This window comes from Diceros bicornis, chromosome X, assembly GCF_020826845.1.
Source record: "Diceros bicornis minor isolate mBicDic1 chromosome X, mDicBic1.mat.cur, whole genome shotgun sequence".
Taxonomy (NCBI): Eukaryota; Metazoa; Chordata; class Mammalia; order Perissodactyla; family Rhinocerotidae; genus Diceros; species Diceros bicornis.
The window spans coordinates 122948009-122964647 of NC_080781.1; the positions used below are offsets into that span (position 1 = coordinate 122948009).

Consider the following 16639-nt stretch of genomic DNA (forward strand, 5'->3'; position numbering starts at 1 on the left):
ATGAAGAAAAGTTTGCTTTCAATGTAAAAAATTCACACATTGAGCATCTGCCTGACGTTGTTGTTTTACGACAGTGAATTCCCGGAAGTGCGGGTCACTGGCCGCTGCTGCGAGCCATTTGGGTTCCTCCGGGATTTCATTTCTTGCAATAATTGTGTGTTGAGTATCACCTTATTCAATTAAGCTCTGTCGTGAGCCTTTTCATGCATTTCCTCTGACAATCGTGGGGCATTTTGAATTTACGTATAAGGAAATTCGCCCCCAGAATGAATGCTCTCTGCTCTCCAGGCGGGAATGTCCCTCGCAGGTCATCGTGCATACTTTTGAATAGTATTTTAGAGCCATAATTGTGCATTGAATATGTCGTTATTTCTTTAAGTGTTGGCCTAAGTCCTCCTTCCCAGGTGTTCTCCCAGAGAATGAGTGATTTGTGTAGTTTCATTACAAACAAGGAGGATATGACAGTTTACATCCTGACCAGTTGGCCCAAGACCACTCCTTTCCTCCTAGTTTGAAGTCCTGGGCCAGGCTGGGCATGCTCCTCCCCCACCCACATCGCAAAGGGTGTTGTCCCCACCTCTCTGGACGCGAGTGCTGAGTGTGCCTTAGTGCCTCGGGTGCTAGCACATTGGCTTAAGAAACAGACAGTGCCTGCCTGTGTATTCTCATTCCTCCATCGTGTGACACCTAATGAGTATTCAAGGGGAGAATGAAATGAAAGGAAAACTGTTGTTTTGCTCAAAACCCTGAGGACCCTAATCACTGAGAATAACCTGATACTGGTGTTAAGTACAACAGTAACTTCCTGTGGACAATGGTCTTGGTTGAGTTTGCTTATGAGTCTTTTTCTGGTTGATTCATCATATTGAGTGAATTATGTATATTATCTAATGTAGAAATGATTTAATGACTTTAATATTGGTGGAACATTGATGTTCTCTAAATCCACCTCGATTACATTTAGAAATGTAAAATATTCTTTGCTGGTATTTGGGTTTTACTTTCTCTGTGTCATTGGTACTGGCAGATTCCTGCCAATACCAATTTCAGGAATTGGGACACTAACTAACCTCACTAGTCCTGACTTTTGAGGTGGAGCCCCACACCTGAAACAACATCTAAGTGTGGGATGAAGGTAGTTTTATTCCATGCCCATTGCCCATAGTATTCTAGGGCATATTGCAAACTAAGAGCAAATTCCCCAGTCTATATATGACCCAATGTCCAGTGTTTTCCGTTGTTTTCTCCTCAAAGACCTATGTTCAATGTCAGGTGGTAGTAACATTATGTAATATATGAAATTTTTCATGAAATTGTTCTGAATTCAATTAGCTCATGCTTAGTTTTAGCAATTTTTGAACTTACTCTGTTACCAATTACTGAGACTAATATAACAACAACACAGTTGTATAATATGCATCTCATGGTCTATTAAGAAGAACACAAAACCCATGTGAATGATCCATTACACATAATCTTGCATGGCATGTAAGTGTCAGTACTTGGTAACAAAGTGAGAACAATAACCCATTCCAAAGATTTGTTACCTATGCTTTTAGGTATGAGTCAATTGCCTTATTACTGAAGAGAAGAAATGCAGTTCTGAGACTCCCCTTCTAGCAAATAACTGACAGTACCTCTCAACGTAATATTTAATATCCCCCTCAATGTTTGAGTAAAGCAGGATGAACCATGAGTCATTTTGAAGGGGCAATGAGGCCTCTAAAGCAGCAGTCTTATCTTGTGGTTGATTCATGCAGTGCCAGTCTTACAGTATCTTTCATTCTTTTGGCCTACCTCACACAGGCTGCATGATTGGGTACTCTGGCCATATCAACCATTTCCAGAAATTCCTCTGAATAAGGGAAAGAGGAAGTTTGTCTCTGCAACTCATCTCATATGAGTTTCCAAGTAACCTCATTTTCCTGTACAAGTGCTGGGCTCTCCACTCACAGTCAACTCTCCCTGCAGGTTTGTACAGTCACCATCTCCTTCAGGACCTGTGGTGGAAAAGTCCAGTTTGTCAGCCTGTGGGCCTGTAATGAGGAGAGAGTGGAATGGGAACCAATAGTCAAGACCAGCCAGACAAGTGAGTGCCATCTCATGCTTGTGAGGCGACCGAGTTGGGGGAGGGTAGCCCTCCTCTCCTGTCAGCTGTACCCCCACTTCAGATGGTGTGGAACTCCCTTCCCTGAGTCTCTAAGACAGGAACTTCCAGCAATGTCAGGGGCACTCCCTGGGCACTGGTTAGTAACCCCATTGCAGAGACCGTGTCTACAGTCAATTTCTTCACTAGTCAGGGGCATCTTCTTCCAGTCCCCGTTTGTGTTCCTCTACTCACTGTGGGTGCCACTGTTACAGACACTTTGACCTTATTAGAATGTCACATTTCAAAAAAAACCTGATTTCGACATTTTCACATCAAGGTTTTGGCTGTCTTTTTATCCTGTTGGAAAACCCTTGCAAGACCAGGCAGAAGCAGGATGGACTGGGTACTATTGTCAAAAACAGCCTTCGGGAATCCAGAGATTGTGGGAGATTGCTCATGTGCTTTTTCTTTCAGGTACGAGAATGTGGATTTGCATGTAATTTAAAGGCAGCTCTAACTAGGACGGGGGGAAATGATGAGACCCGTACACCGAGTGGGTGCCAGAGACTGGTAGTCTGCCAGTCCAGACCTGCTATGGGTGGGTGGGCATTTATGTGGCAGTGGTCCTGCAGGCAAAGGCTAACAATTCAAGTAATAAATAGGTCAATACTTCTTTCAATATATAGCTTTCTGCACGTTGTTGGCCATTTTGTTGCCTTGGAGATGTTGTAGTGGTCAGACACTGTGTTTCATTGACAATACGTTATTGTTATCTGAGTGCAAAAGACCTTGGTCTCTTTCCTACTCTCATCTTTGAGCTTCAGTTTCCACATTTGCAACATGGGAGTCAAGCCTTGCAATCAGGGGTGTTGTGAGAATCAAGAGTGATAATCCTTGTAAAGTGCTCAGCACACGGCAGGTGCTGAAGGAAGTAGCTCACCACTCCCCGAATCCATCTGTTGGAGCAGAATCTTTTGGCTTGATTTAGCTCCTCACCCTGTCAGCCCCCACTCCCACTTCAGGTCTTTAGACCTTGCCACAATTGACAACTAAATGTCTATTTCCTTTCACAGGGCCAGCAAATGTCCTCAGAGGTTACTGGGCATCTCTCTAGAAACCAACCTCTTTAATTCTCCTATGATGCCAGGAGGAAGCCGGCCATTCAGACTTTGCCTTCTGTGAGCCGCGTGCTTTTCTGGCGAGCCGGACGCCTCACATCGAAGCTGATGTGGCTCAGCACCGAGTTCGGGCTGGACGGTACTTGTTAACCGGCAGTGCCACAGAGGTCTCACCTCTTCCTTGCCTATATAAAGTCACTTCTTTTCTGGGTGGTGGTTAATTCGTTGAAGATCAAGTAAAGACTTTTGACAGTTGGGGGGAGTGCTAAATGTAAATATGGCCTATCTAAGGTGCATTCAAAGACACCTGTAACCTTTAATCCATAGCTACCTCTGCTTCCTCTATTGCTTTATTAGCACTGGTTTTATCCACAAGGTGGCATCACAGAACCCGATATTCACTCACCAAAGGTCAAAACAATCCACACTTCTTTGTGATTAGAAACTACAGTCTGTACCCTCTATACAGCGTGTTGATATCACAAAGACATTCCTTTGTCCTTGTAATTGCTTACTTCATTTTAGAGCCTAGGAAGGTGGGGATCAATTTGCTTGTCTACCCAGTGAATTCCTGGTATGTGAGATCCTTAGAAAAGCCCATACTCAAGCCCATGTTCCTTCTCCAAGTGACATGATGGTGACCATGACTGGCTTAATTGCTATTCAAAAACACGTGTGAAACGGCAATAACTGTGATGCCTTCTTCCTCTTCCACACACACTTGTTGTTCCCACTCCCCATCAAAGTCATCTTAGCTCACTTCATGGAGGAGGGGTGGGGAAGACCAAAATGAAGGGTTTAATGGGTAAATCCACTGACTATTGGTGTTTAAAAATAAGTCACAGGGTTGAGGATTCCAAAAGAGTGACTCTACTTGGTGGCATTCTCAAAATCAAGACTCTCAGGAAAGAGAAGGAGACCCTGCTCAGAATGTAAGATTGGATCTGTTTCTCTCCCAGGAGTCCATTCCTAGGCCAGCCATGTCACTGAGCCTCACGAGGCATGTACTCATGAATATGTGCTCACTGGTGGGAATATTAATGTGCTGTAGATTCTGGTGTGAAGTATTCCACGTCAAAGTCCTGTTTGCCTTATGTATTCTTTCATTCCTCTTATTTATGTGGGTGATGGAAAGAGAAGGGATTATACTGGACCCTTTAAGGCAAGGCCCTTGAAATGGAGGGTATTCCTTCTTATACTGGTTCCCTCTTATATGCAGACTTTCCTCTGGCTGAATCATATTCCGTTGTGTGTATGTACCACATTTTCTTTATCCATTCATCTGTTGATGGACACTTAGGTTGTTTCCATGACTTGGCTCTTGTGCATAGTGCTGCAATCAACACTGGGGTGTGGATATCGCTTTGAGATAGTGATTTCATTTCCATTGGATATACGCACAGAAGTGGGATTGTTGGATCATATGGTAGTTCTATTTTTAATTTTTGAGGAGCTTCCATACTGTTTTCTACAGTGGCCGCACCACTTTACATGGGAGAACACATGTTTAACTAACAAGATTTTGTGACTGGTTCTCCAGCCACTTGGAGATTGTTGGCTTTCTTGAGACGATTTAGAGAGGTTGGAGGCTCAAAAAGGGGACAGGGTTTCTCTGATCAGGAAATATGGAAGGACAAACTCTGTCCTTCAGATGCTTCAAGCCTAGAGGTGGGGAGAGGGCTGGAACGAGTGGCCCTCTGTAGAGCTGCTCTCAGAGCCTGAGGCAAAGCAGACAGGAGGATCAGGGCCATCAGTGTGAAAGGCGTACTGGCCTTTGTGTGTTCAAGAGCGTCTCCTGCCCACTTCCCCATCCCTGGCACTACCTGGGATCAGCCTAGCTGGAGGACAGAAGATAACAGTGCACACTGTTGAGTGGGACATGAGAATATGTGGCCCTCTGGCCAAGGTGAAATTTTTATGATGGGGGCTGCTCCTTGTTTCTCCAGCTTCCTTGAGGATTTTGCACTTAGCTGCTGAGGAATGCATTTGGGGTGTGGAAATTTGAGGTCTCTTGGAAGAAACAGGCCATGGCCTGTTGTCAGTTTCTGTGCTCTGACGTGAAGGTTCTGAACAGAATGTTGCCCACCATGCAGAGCAATGGCATATTAGGAATCATTAGGGATCCCGATTCTTTGTATGGGAATTTGGTTGGAGTTTTATCCAAGCGTTTCCGTATTAGCTGTCTGCACTCTTCTGCTGAGCATACTCTGCCCATGGGTGGGAAGAGAAAAGTCACTGGGTCCTGTCAATGAATGATACATGAAGCTGGGGACATTTGGATCGTTATGGGCACGTGCAGGTAAGCCTGGATGTTCAGGAACGTCCCAGGTGAGCTCTCCAGGCTGGAGGATTTAGCCCTCCTATTCCTCCTTGCTGAAGAGGCCATTTACCCACAGGCTCTGTCTGTCCCTTCCCCCGTTTATCTGCTAGAAGACATTGTTGCTTGGTGGTCTGACCCCTCTGCCATTTTGGTCTTCTCACAGGGGCAATGACAGTGCCTCAGGGGGACCTTGTTTGCACTCTCAGGTAAGACGGTGCTGTAGACACAACAGTGAGGGGTGTGTGCATCGTGTGTGGTACTTCAGCTATTGATGGGAGAGAGGATGGGGAGCTGCAATTTGAGGAGAGGAGGGGCGCTATGGGTTTTCTATTTCAGGCTTTTGATTTCTCTCGATTGGTGAAGTCTGGGGCTGGCACATCAGGGGCCCAGCAGCGATATGAGGACACTCTGAGATTAGAAGGAAAAATTGACAGTGGAGAGGACAAGGGACTTTGGTGTGAAAGTTGTGATGGGCATTGTGGGTGCAGGGATGTGTCTCCTGTCCCCTTTCTGCCTTCTCGCAGCATAGCTGGGGGACAGAAGGTAACGGTGGACACTGATGGATATGATGTGAGAAGATATGGCTCTCTTGTCAAGTTGAGACATTCATTGTGGGGACAGGGTATCATTTTCCATTTTCCGAGTGAACTGTGGTTTTGTCTGCAGCTGGGGCCAGAAGTTTGATCTCTGTGTCTTGTGATACACAGGCCCTGTTAGAACACATGTTGGCAGGAGAGGACTCAGATCCTGTGTTATGGTTATTAGGGTGCAGGCATCTCAAAAAGGGTGGAAGTACTGTGCAAAATGTGGGCACTCCTGCGCCATGTGAATGGTCTCTTCTCTATCCCTCTGGATTCGGGTTTGCCCTCTCAGTCCATCATGCTGACCCCAGGAGCACAGTATATGGATTCCTGAGGGTTGCCAGCCAGGCCAGCTCACAGTTGAATTTTGGGTTGGCCTTCTGAGCTTCCCTTGCCCCTTCACATGCAGACCTCCTGTACTGCTTCTTATCCACTTCAGAAAAGAACAGCGGGAGGCTCTGTCCAGTGACTCCTAAAGAGACTCACTGACTTCCTCAGTCTCCCCGATCAGACAGACACAGTGGCCTTCCAGAATGCTAAAAGGCCTCAGGTTGATTCAACTCTCGGATCAACTTGGAGTCTAAGGTGGTGCAGTCAGCTACAGCACCCTGTAGCTCAGGGTGCTGAGCTACAGTGTGTGAAATACCCTTAAACCAGGACCCAAGCACCTGTGCTTCTTCTCCAGAGCCCAGAAGAGATGGGTTGTGTACTGAAAAATTTGATAAAAGGGTAAATTTTATGTTGTGTTCTTATCACACATAATAAGAATACTAATTAATGAGAGTGGAATGAAACTTTGGAGGGGATGGATATGTTTATCTCATAGATCATGGTGACGGTCCACGGATGTATACTTTTCTCCAAATTCATTAAGTTGTATATGTTTATATGTACGGCTTTCTGTATGTCAATCATACTTTCATACCTCAATACAGTGGTTTAAACATAATAATAATACAGACCCTCCCTTGATTACAGATGAGTGCCCCCTCAAATGTTTTTAGATTTTAGAACTGAAGGGAAGAATGTGTCTACACAGGGAAATGGGTGATGCCGTTTACTGAGTCTGTATTCTTGCTTTGCCTTGATTTCTCCATGTACATGTAGAATTTGCATTGGCCGTGTATAAGGTTAACCGTTATTCCAGAGGATGTTGATTTTCATAGACTCACAACAGTTCTACAGAAGCCATGAACTTCACCTGCAGAACTTTGACTCAAGGAGTGGCCCTGTGACATCAGCTGTTTGTCCCAGGACCAGAAATTGACTTTGGGGTGCTGTGACTTTGGGATTGCCTTGGACTTTGGGTTGTTTTCATTGTTTATGGTATTTGCTTTTGTGCTTACTCAAGAAATCTTTTAAATATTTTACACATGGGGACATCTCAAAATGTGTATGTCCTGTATCTGTGTTCTACAGGGTGGAAGGCCGTAGTCTCAGGCTGATTGGTCTCTCCGGGAGGCACCTTTTCTCTGAGACCTTCCCTCACCTTCTGTTTACTCTGTGACTGAGTCCCTGGGCATGGCTACTAGGTTTGATACTTTTTAGCTTAATCTTGTTGAGCCAATCATCCTTTTGTTACATTTAGAGTTTGGGACTAGATCCCAAGAATGAGTGATGCCGGCAAAGGCTCCTAATTTCCTTTCACTGCAGAGCATAGAATTTAAAAGACATGCTGTTGAGTGTTCCTGAGCTATCCTCATTTCTGTGTCTTTAAAATGTGTTTGCTGCTTAAGTTTCTTGCCTTTTATAGAACACTTGTGTTCTTCCAATAAAATTTACCTATTTCGGAAGATGCCACTTGTCGATTCTTTTATTCACAGTGAACACCAGCAAGATCAAGGGAGCTGTGGCTGTGCCATGAGCATCATCTCCTGAGCCAGGGCAGAGCTCTGAGCTACAGAGTCTGATGCATGAAGGACGGGGGCTTGGTGGCAGGGGAAGGGGCTCTCCAGGCCCAGAAGGAAGTTTGCCCCTTTGTTAAGCTCGCCCCTTTGTTTAAGGAAGTATTCCCCTACAGGTAGTGTGTAATCTTATCCCTCCCTATGAGAAGTGATCCTTTTAGCCACTCCATGGAGGCCATAAACACAGATTTGGGGATTGTGGAGTGAGGTTGGGGGGATCTCCTGATACCGACGAGGGTAAGGTAGGAGTAGAGGAACCAGCTTGGATCTAGAGAAGATCAGTCCAGAAGTGGTTGGGTGTTTGGGTGGGGCTCTCTTCCTGGGATTTCAAACAGGTCTTGGGCTGCTGGTTTCAGCAACTGTTCTTGCCATCCAGTCTAGAGGGGCCCGAGCTGCAGTGTCTCATTTCTTGCCTGAGGGAGTTTATCAGTATGCAGAGTTCAAATCACTTCTCTTTTTCTCCACTTGCAGCTGGACCTTTATCTCTATGTCTTTTCTTATCCTCTCTTGTGTTACAGAATGTGTCTCACATTAAGCTGTGACGGTTTCCCCATTTGATCGTAGTTCAGGTCACTGGGTACGACTTTACCAGAGTCATTTGCTTTTACTCTTTATCAAAGAGCACAAGTTATCATTGGCACTCTGAATATGACATTCCCAGCCATCACCAGAAGTTCATGTACTTGGAGGCTGGCCCATGGCCAAGGCGGCGGGGCCGTAGGCATTACGCGGCGCCTGCGCAGTCTCCACCCAGAAAGCTAGTGGTCGCAAGTGTGCAGGAGTAATATGTACCCCATGGAGAAGACTAGCAAGACGCGGGGGCTGGTATAAGTGTAGTCGGGCCTAGAATCGGAGGGGCGGGGTTGAGGCTTTTCACAGTGGGGGAGACAGGGTTGAAGGCTGGGGACCAGGGGAGGCCCCCAGGCCACCAGGCTCTGTAGACATGGTTAGCACGGGGCCTGCTGTGGGTGAAGAGGGGAGGGTCCAAGTGGTCTCCATCTGAGGGATCTGGCTGGTGCACACCCTCCCGGTCCAACACTCCTCTGCCCTTCAGAGTTCCTCAGTGAACCATTGGTCTGCGGACGCCTCTTGAGTGACGTTCTGTGAACACCTTATCCTCCTTATTCATGCACATCTCAGCCAGAGATTTTGGGCACTCAGGCTGCAGATGTTGCCCCAAATATTAGGCAACATATTTCAGAGCAGCATATTCAAAGAATGATGACTATGGCCAGGGAATTAAGGAAGCTTGAATGTGAAGAAATCTCTTCATTTTCTATGTTAAGAGACCAAGGAGGATAATCATACAGTCTTCTCCATAGATGTTGAAATGATTAATATAAGAGGGCTTATATTTACCAAAGGCATTTGCTTTTAGTCTATTACCAACACCACAAAATCGAGTTACCACTCTGATCATGACATTACTTTCTCTAACGTCATAATTACATACATGCACATAATGCACCGTTTTCTTAGGGCAAGGACACTCACTTGAGTTTCTTTCATGAATCATGTGTTTTTATGAGACAACGCTGCAGGTCAGCCCCATGGATTCCCATAAGAGCTCGGCCCATAGACGATGGGGTGCCTGTTGATTCACTTCAAAATATGTTGTTGAATAATGACTTCAGAGTTGGATTCTTAAGTAGAACTCTTACTAATTTATATATATTTTTTATATATTGGAACATTTAAGGGAAACGGTCGCACTGATTTTATAGGCTTACTATTTAAAATAAATAGAATTATTTAGTATTCGTGAAGGATTTATTTATTAAGCCTTTGATTGTGTTTTTTTTTTCTTCCCAAATCTGCTCTTTCCGTGTCTTCCCCATCTTGCTAAATGGCAATTCTTTCCTTCCTACTGTTCAAGCCAAACACCTTGGTCACCTCCTCAGCACTTATGTTTCTTTCGTGCCTCACATTAACTCCATCAGCGAAACCTCAGCTCTACCTTCAACGTACAACCAGAATCTGACCACATCGTTGCATCTCCACTGTTGCTACCCTTTTCCAAACCACCTGTGCCACCTTCCTGGATTATTCTAATAGCCTCCTAACTAGTCCCTCTACTTCTTCCCTGCTCTACACAGTCAGTTATTGTACATATGTTTTGTTGAACCTCTGTACACATTTCTGTGGGGTAAAGAACTTGAGTTACCATTGCTGTGTCACAACGGATGTGTCTGTTAGCTTTGGTAGATACTGCCCAACAGATTCCCCATTTGGTTGGACCAATTTGCACTCCCAGCAGCAGTGCAACTTCATAGTAGAGGCAAGGAAAGAAATTGTGTTAGGAAGATAACACAACCACAATCCCACCCAGTTAATGCGTCAAGTGAATTGATTGTTCCACACTCCCTTTCACTGGGGACATGCCTTCTTTGTACCATGGGAATGACAGAGTAGCATCTAGAAGATCTGTGTATGTAGCTATTGGTGATAGACCATGAAGCTACAGTGGGATATGACACCGTTGATGAGCCCATAAGACAGAGCTGAAGAGACCCTGTGGGCAAAGATGGGCAGGGCTGCCTCTAGTGGGATGTGAGGGCGGGGCTGCCTCTGCTGGGATTTGAGGGCATGGCCGCCTCTGGTGGGATGTGAGGACAGGGCTGACTCTGCTGGGATGTGAGGGCAGGGCTACCACTCATTGGATGTGAGAGCACAGCCAGGGCTGACAACCATGTGTAGTCTTTTCTTTCCCTCAGCTCTGGCTACTCATGCATCCTTTTACACAGCAGAGTTCTGGTGAGAGTGAACATACAAGACAGCTTTGGCAAGAAGCAAGAATTCAGGAAATGGCAGTAAGCTGGCTGGAACATGTGTGTTGGAGTGAGCACAGACGCATCTCTACAGTTTGCTGCCCTGAAGATGGCTTGTGGTCTCTTAATATGAAGATGTGGTTCGGAATTTCTCAGTCCTCCTGGAAAACTCTAGTCACTGCCAAGCTGCCAGCAAGGCAAGGCCATGGAGATCACAGGCCCAGGAGCCATTGGTCCTTTAAGGCAGATAGCAAGTCAGTATTCTCCAGGGCAGCTTTGGAGGGGGGTGGGGGTCTATGTGCCTGGCCTCCCCTCATGATTCGTAGCTCTGGTTGCAGTGTGACTCAAGAGTGTATATATTTCTAAGCTCCCAGGAGATTTAGGCTCTGATGCTTCTTGATATGGAGCTGACAGACAAGATTGAAAGCTTCAAAGCCCCCTTGACTAGGCTCAGACATCATCCAATATCCCCTCCACCACATTCTGCAGGTCAAAGTAAGTCCCAGGCCAGCCCAGATCCAGGGGATGGAGAAACAGACTCCACCTCTTGATGGAAGGAGTGGAGAGGTCCCGATGCAGAAAACTGCACATCCAGGGAGAGGAGGAATTTCTGTGGCCTTCTCTGCCATCAATCTACCACAGTCTCTATATGGAAATAAGAGCCAATAAGTAGGGCAGAGTCTCATAAGCAGAACATGGGCTCATCAAAGGACATGAAGTAATATAGAGAGACAGAGTTTCTATGTGGGATATGAGCTTACCCGTGGTGTATGAATCCCTTCTAATGCACTGGAGTGAACACGGAATCAAAAACTGGGTGTAAAGGAACCATCTGTGGCTTTGCAAGGGGGTGGAATTTCAGCTCGGCCTTCCCTCTTAATACCCTAAGATGAATTTATGAAATACATAAGAGAAACCTGAACTAAATTGGAGTTGGGAATGCCTGTAGGGGGAGGTCTCAAGCCCTATCATACATCATCAATTACTCCAACCAGGAAGAGACCTAGGCTTGCATCTCCAAGAGGAAGTACAAATACTTTACTATTAAAGGAAGATTTCTCTCCCCACCTGGCCACAGCTGAGACAATGAGAAGCCGTCGCCACCCTGACCTGTTCCTTTCTCCCAATGGACTTTCTTTTAGAGCAGCACCTCCCTACCTTTCCCTTTTTCTCTATAGCAGCAAGCCCCCCTCCTTTGTTTTCCAGTTTGGCCTATAGTTTGCCATAGCATGCGCATCCCGAATTGTGATTCTTTTGACTTTTCCTGAATAAACTGGGTTTTTGGGTAAAATAACTGGTGAATTTGCCTTTTAAGTTTACAGTAAATAAAAGGAATCCCGTGTGTGCCACCAGAAGAGTGGAAGAGAAAATCAACATATAGCCCACAGCTCGAATGTTGTGCAAAGTTCAGATGCCGGATTAGGGATTTAGACCACCGTCTGGGATCAATGAATCTTTGCTTTGTGATGATAAATAAGCCATGGCTTGGCCCCCCTCTGGGTTAGAAGTGAGAATGTGGTATGGACTAGCCCTCTGAGCAGGCTCAGAATATGGGTTCCTGTTTTGTTTCCAATGTTAGTACAAAGGATGAACCCCACATACGATTGGCCATCATCGTCACCTTTTGTTCTTTGGCAATATCTTTCTTTGGAGGAGCTAGGGACACTTTGAAAATACACCTCTGTGAGGTCATCTGTCCTGTTTTCCGATGGGAAACTCCTTAGTATCCTAAGAAGTGATTCATCAAAAGAACAGAGTTCACTAGGAATCTTAGGATGAGGACTCAGAGTGGCCCTGCACATCTCCTAGTGCTATAGCCTGATTTGTGTCAGCTCCCACCCCAAATTCATATATGGAAGACCTAACCTGAACGGTATTGTATCTGGAGATAGGACGTTTTGGAGACAATTGGGGTTAAATGAGGCCATGAGAGTGGAGTCCTCATCTGATAGCATTGGTGGCCTTATAGGGAGAGTAAGAGAGAGAGGAAGTAATAGATCCCTCTGCCTGCCGGCACACATCCAGGAAAGGCCATGTGAGGACATAGCTAGAAGGCAGTCATCTGCAAGCTAGGAAGAGAGCTCTCACCAGGAACTGAATTGGCTGGCACATTGATCTTTGACTTTGCAGCCTCCAAAACTGTGAGAAATAAATTTCTGTTGTTTAAGCTACCCTGTCATTGGTATTTTGTTTTGGCAGCCTGAGCTGACGAAGACACCTAATCGAGGGTTTTTTTTAACCGGGATCTCAGATACACTGGTGTGCCTGGACTATTATAGGTGTTGGTTCTAGGGTCAAACACCTTCAGAATGCTGCATAACATTAACACCTCTTGGAGATCCAGGATATAGATTAGAATGCCATGTCTCCTCAGGCAATGGAAACAAATGAATTATTAAACAAATGTTATGACATCAAACTAAAAAGCTTCTGCACGGCAAAGGAATCCATGAACAAAATGAAAAGACAACCCACCAACTGGAAGGAAATATTTGCAAATCTTATATCTGACAAGGAGTTAATTTTTAAAATATATGAAGAACTCATGCAACTGAACAACAAAATATGAACAACTGATCAAAAATGGGCAGGGGATATGAACAGATCTTTTTCCAAAGAAGATATTCAGATGGCCCACAGGCACATGAAAAGATGTTCAACATCACAAATTACTAGGGAAATGAAAATCAAAACTACCATGAGATATTACCTCACACCCGTCAGAATGGTTATTATTAATGAGACAAGAAATAACAAGTGTTGGAGAGGATGTGGAGAAAAGGGAACCCTCATACACTGCTGGTGGGAATGTGAACTGGTACAGTCACTAAGGAAAACAGCATGGAGACTCCTCAAATGATTAAGAATAGAACTACCATATAATCCAGCTCTTCCACTACTGTGTATTTATCCAAAGAACATGAAAACACTAATTCAAAAAGATATATGCAGGCACCAGCCTGGTGGCAAAGTGGTTGTTTGTGCACTCTGCTTCTGCGGCCCAGGGTTCCCAGGTTCAGATCTTAGGCACGGACCTATGTAGTGCTCATCAAGCCATGCCGTGGTGGCGTCCCTCATATAAAATAGACGAAGATGGGCACAGATGTTAGCTCTGGGCCAATCTTCCTCAGCAAAAAGAGGAAGATTGGCAACAGATGTTAGCTCAGGGATAATCTTTCTCAACAACAACAAAAAAAGATATATGCACCTGCGTGTTCATCACAGAATTATTCACAATAGCAAAGACTTGGAAGCTACCCAACTGCCCATCAACAGATGAATGAATAAAGAAGATGTGGTATATATACAATGGAATATTACTCAGCCAGAACAAAGACAAAATCTTGCCATTTGCAACAATATAGATCGACCTTGAGGACATTATGCTAAGCGAAGTAAGGCAGACAGAGAAAGACAAATACTGTGTGATTTCACTCACATCTGGAAGATAAACAAACACATAGATAAAGAGAAGAGATTGGTGGTTACCAGAGCGATAGACAGTGGGGGGAGGGCAAAAGGGGTAAAGAGGCAAATGTTTATGGTGATGAATGGAAACTAGACATTTGGTGGTGAACACAATACAGTCCATACACAAATTGACATATAATAATGCAATCCTGAAATTTACACAATGTTCTAAACCAATGTTACCTCAATAAAAAAACTTACAGAAAAAGACCATTGAAGGCTTCCAGAGCCCTAGAGTGAGGAGCACCTACTAACATCTACATCGCAGGTTCCTTCCCTGGGGAGTGCTTTGGAAGCACCTGTGCAATGTGTTTTGTCTCTCTTTTATGTATGTGTCCAGGCACTGACTCTCGTCCACACTTCCTAAACAGGAATATCTAGGAGTAAATCCTGAGCATGTGTATATTTTCAAAGATGATAGATAATTCTGATGAGCAACGCTAATGATGAATGACTAAAGGCATCCATGCTTTGTGGAGCTGAGTGGGGAGCTTCCGATGTAGGACAACAGCCTCCTTTTACAGGGGAGGAAAGTGAGGTCCCCACAGGGAAATGTCCCGCCCAAGTGTGAACACAGAGCCAGTAATGTCTGAACCCTCTGTGCTCTCATATAAATGACCTCTGGGAGGGAGAGAAGTCAAGATGGCAGTGTAGGCAGACTCTGAACTCACCTCCTCCCACGGACACAGCCAATTTACAAGTACTAGTGGAAAAATTACTCCTGAGAGAGAACTGAAAACAGGATAAGAGGAACTCTTGAAACAAACGACAATCCTAATTGAGGTGGAAGAAGCAGAAATTCCCTTCTGGAGAGAAAAAAAGCCACCTTCACAAGCCGCAGCACTTCACAGCCACCCGGGAGCTGCCCAAAGGTACGCAGCCCTCCCTGGAGGAGCGGGGCCCTCAGCCAGGGAGCGCTCCTGCTGTAGGCACTTTTTGGACCCAGCACAATCGAGACCAGCGGCATAATATCTGACTTTGCTTGCTACTAAAACATTGGGGAGTACCCCCAAAAAAGCTGGTTCACAAAGAAATTAAAACTGGCTCTTAAAGGGCCCATGCAGAAATTCACCCATTTCAGAAATCAACCCAAAATCACCAGAAAGAAAGGTGTACAGTGCTTTGGTGAAAAAAGACTCACCTGATAGGCTTTGAGTGCGTCTCGATGAGAGGTGAGACCTCTCCCGGGACGGGGACATTGGCGGCAGCCATTGTTGTTGCCTGGTGTGGGCGTGCTGACAAAGACACTGGCAGATGCCATTGGAGTTATCCCTGGGGCCTGCTAGCCCAGGGTCTGCCCCACCCACTAGAGCACTGATTTAATCCATCTCAGCAAGGGGAGGCAGCTCACCCTAGGGACTGGCCCAACCCAACAACAAGCCCTTGGGGAGCTTCTGGGCCTGCTAAGTGGGCTGCCTGGATTTCTGCAGCCTGGTGAGTGGGTCCACCTCTGTGGGGCAGGGCGTGTGCAAGGAGTGGATGGAGAGTGCGGGGTGGTGGTGGAGTGTGTGGGACTCCTGCCTTGGAGAGCCTGGGTCCACTTCGGGAGGTCAGGGCACGCACACGGGGCAGAACTGTGTTCATTGTGCATGTGCACCTGTGGGCAGTGGGGCTTGTCAGCTGCAGAAGACTTGTGCTTCTCAAAGACCCACATAGGGGGTTTGCCACACCTTCCAAAGCCTGAAACAAATTGGTGCTCCCTAAAGTTAAAAAATGGCAGCAAGTACATACTTACCAATAGCTACTTTAAACGTCAATGGACTAAATGCTCCAATTAAGAGGCATAGGGTGGCTGATTGAATAAAAAAACAAGACCCATATATATGCTGCAAAGAAGAGACCCACTTCAGACCTAAAGACACTCACAAACTGAAAGTGCAGGGATGGAAAAAGATATTCCCCGCAAATGGCAATGAAAAGAAAGCTGGGGTAGCAATACTCATACCAGACAAAATAGACTTTAAAACAAAAACTGTAAAAAGAGACAAAGAAGGGCATTACATAATGATCAAGGGAACAATCCAACAAGAGCATATAACACTTGTAAATATCTCCAAGTGATGAATTGATTAATCAGGTCTTTTGACTGTTGATACACTGGGGCCTTTTCTTTTTCTGACCAATACGGCAGAACATGCATCTCTCAGCAAACAGGTAAATGAGCCTCAGAGACACCTTTAGTTTTGCGGGGGACAGGTGTGAGAGCCTGAGCGATGAAAGCACTGGCACCAGGATGCTGTAACAATCCTGGCATTGCAGAAACTCAAAGAATCTAGCCATGACCTGCTGCATGTTAGCTTCTGCACCCCTGACTCCTTCTCTGTGTCTCCTTTCTTGCTGTCAGTTGGTGAGCAGACTATTGAGATCTAAGCCTTCCTGGGGTTGTGC

At 45.5% G+C, this 16639-nt stretch overlaps 1 long non-coding RNA gene across 1 annotated transcript; it reads left to right on the plus strand.

Annotated features, from left to right (window-relative positions):
* The first annotated feature begins 1977 nt into the window (after positions 1-1977).
* LOC131400608 (uncharacterized) lies at positions 1978-3364 on the plus strand. The gene is made up of 3 exons (XR_009217380.1): positions 1978-2089; positions 2427-2563; positions 3163-3364. It is a non-coding gene; the product is annotated as an uncharacterized LOC131400608 (long non-coding RNA).
* Positions 3365-16639: the final 13275 nt, after the last annotated feature.